Source organism: Echinops telfairi, unplaced genomic scaffold (assembly GCF_000313985.2).
Source record: "Echinops telfairi isolate 266 unplaced genomic scaffold, ASM31398v2 ScPeMD7_7458;HRSCAF=8496, whole genome shotgun sequence".
NCBI classification, from domain to species: domain Eukaryota; kingdom Metazoa; phylum Chordata; class Mammalia; order Afrosoricida; family Tenrecidae; genus Echinops; species Echinops telfairi.
In genome coordinates, this window is record NW_022111358.1 from 27469618 (window position 1) to 27472288 (window position 2671).

General features: G+C 58.7%; 1 protein-coding gene across 2 annotated transcripts in view; it reads left to right on the forward strand.

Moving 5' to 3' along the window:
- The first annotated feature begins 2240 nt into the window (after positions 1 to 2240).
- GRB7 (growth factor receptor bound protein 7) overlaps positions 2241 to 2671 on the forward strand; it is an 8252-nt gene continuing 7821 nt past the window's right edge. Inside the window, exon 1 of one of the 2 annotated variants that reach the window (XM_045299668.1) lies at positions 2241 to 2271. The gene's annotated coding sequence lies outside the window, so the exon portion shown is untranslated. Of the gene's footprint in view, positions 2272 to 2380; positions 2443 to 2671 lie in introns of those variants that run through there. The other variant, XM_045299667.1, reaches the window with a different exon arrangement.

A 2671-nucleotide genomic window follows, 5' to 3' on the forward strand; every position in this document is an offset into this window, starting at 1 on the left:
AAAATAATAATTTATAAATTATCAAGGGTTCATGACGGAAGGATATGAGAGGGAAGGGGGAAATGAGGAGCTGATACCAAGGGCTCAAGTAAAAAGAAAATGTTTTGAGAGTGGTGAGGGCAACAAAGGTACAAATGTGCTTGACACAATGGATGGCTATATGGATTGTGATAAGAGTTGTACGAGCCCCAAATAAAATGATTAATAAAGAAGAAAAGAAAACTGGATCTTGAATAAGGAAGACGGAAAAAGAATGGACGGATGTGAGCTGTGGTGCTGGAGAAGAATACTGAAAAACCTGGACCGCTAAAGGGACAAACAGATCTGTCTCGGAAGAAGTACGGCCAGAGTGCTTCTCGGAGACAAGGATGGCAAGACTTCACCTGACGTACTTTGGACATGTTCTCAGGAGAGATCCGTCCCTGGAGAAGGGCATCCTGGAGGGGCAATGAGCCGAGGAGGGCATTCACCAAGATGGACTGACACGGTGGCGGCAGCAATGGGCTCGGGCGTAAGAAGAGCCATGGGGCTGGTGCGGACTGTGCAGGTCTCCTGTGATGCATAAAGTCACTATGGGTCGGAACCGTGCTCTCAGCCCTCCGAAGCTAGCTTCCTCTTGAGCCCATCCTTCAGCATTTAGAGAAATCTTTCCAAAATGGAAATCAGAGGCTCCCCTGGTCCTCCCTCAAGCTCAGGTAGGCCCTGAGGGCTTGGCCTCTGCCCACCTCTCCCGCCAGTCAGTCTGGACAGACAGGATGGATGGCTTTCCAACCTGGTTTGCAAACTAGCCACCGGAGGGCTTGTCAATACCAGACATTCCTGGGTTGGGGTTCTAGAGGGCTACATTCAGAAGGTGGGGAGGGGCTCAGAGACCTGATTTTGGGACACAAGCCTAGATTTGGTGGCTGGTGGTCATAGGCCGTACTTGGAGACACACAGTTGAGATCATCCAAAGCCCTCACCTTTTGCCCACACCTTCCAGGCTTTCTCTACACCTGCCTGTCCTACCTCCCTTCTGTGGCCTCATCTCCCTCCCTTCTCCGCCTCTGCCGCCCTCCTCCTAAGGCTGTGGCTTGTTCCTTCATCCTGGAAGGTGCCCTGCCGGCACCGAGCTTCCCTTTGGGTCAATGGTCACTTCCAGGGAAGTGGAATTTTTCTTCCCTAATTCCCGGTGTCAGTCACTCTCCCAGCACAGCGGTCACCCGCCATTGTTTATCTGTGTGTCTCCCTGACTAGCAAACAGACAAGGGCGCTCTACTCCTGCAAAGAGTTACAGTCTCAGAAACCCCAGGGTTTCTTCCCCGTCCCATACGTTGGGTTGCTGTGAGTCGAAATCCACTGAATCCCCCAATAAATTGATTTAAAAAAAAATCCACTGAATGGCAGGGCGTAGTCGTTTTGTTTGTTTGTTTGGGTCCCAGCCCCTAGCAGAGGGGTGGCACGTCACAAACAGGAATGCACGAGGGACTAAATTCTTCACTCCTTCTCTGCTTAAGCTACTCCATGACCCAGGTGACCTTGTCCCCATCCCCCACAGTTTTGCTTTGTCCCTTCCTAGAGGTGGTTCAAGGAAACCCCAGTTTGGTGAAAGCTGAGACTGAGGCAGACATCCTAGCACCCCAGCGGACAGTTTACTCAGCAGGCACCCCATCAGTCGGAAGGCAGCGGTTGCCTCTCCCCTGCCCTCCGTGCCCAAGGCTGAACTTGAGAGGCTAGTGATCGCTCTGTGGGGAGTCCCGGGGCGCCTGGCCAGGCCTGTCCACGGAGGACAGTGGCCCCTCCCCTCATGGGACCCAGGCTTACCCCCCAGGTTTCAGAAGGCTGACCCCCCCGGACTTGGCTCACTCCAAGGCTGACCGCCCGAGGCTCTGAGGGACCAGAGCGCAGTCTGGGAGGCCAAGCTGGTTGGAAGTCCAGGGCCTGGCCTGGGTGAAGACACCCTTCTGGCTGGCTCTGCCGTGCCCTTTGCCCTAGGGGGTGGGACCTGGACCCCAGACACTGGCCAATGAACCGGGGAAGCTTGGTTGTGTTTTTGCTAAGAGGGCGGGGGTGGGGAGGGGAAGTGGGCGTGGCCTCTCCTACCTCCCTTAGCTCCGCCCTCTCAGGTAATCTGGGTTTCCGAGGTCGGTGTCGCACCGCCTTTCCCGCCTCTCCCCGGCACCTGCTGCCAGGCTAGGAAAGGCACAAACAATCGGTCCGCGAGTCTCCGCCCAGTGCTCCCGGGCTTCCTCCTGCCCGGCCCGGCCCTGGGCCCGCCCCCACCTGGCCAAGGTAGTTTTGCCTCCCGGGGCCCGAGTCTGGACACACCGGGCGCCCACCTCTGCGTCCGAAGTCCGGACGCGCTCCCCGGCGGAGAGGCGGGCAGGGCTGGACGGGGCCGTGCGGCCCGGACTCGGCGAGACTCCGGCCGGCTGTCCTGCTCCGCGTCCGGGGCGCCTCCAGGTGAGGGGACCGAGACCTGCCCCGGACAGACCTGCTTCCAACCGCTGCCGCTCTAGGGTCCCTGGGCGTGCGGCCGCCGGCTCCTCCCTCTTTTTCTCGCCCGGTGATGCCCGGGCAGGACGGGGTGCCACGGGGTGCGGGTGGGGGCGATGGCGGGGCGGGCGGTTTTGGGCCAGGGTCTCCCTCCCGATGCCGGCGGCCAGCCAGGTGCGCCGACGCCTCGGCCAGG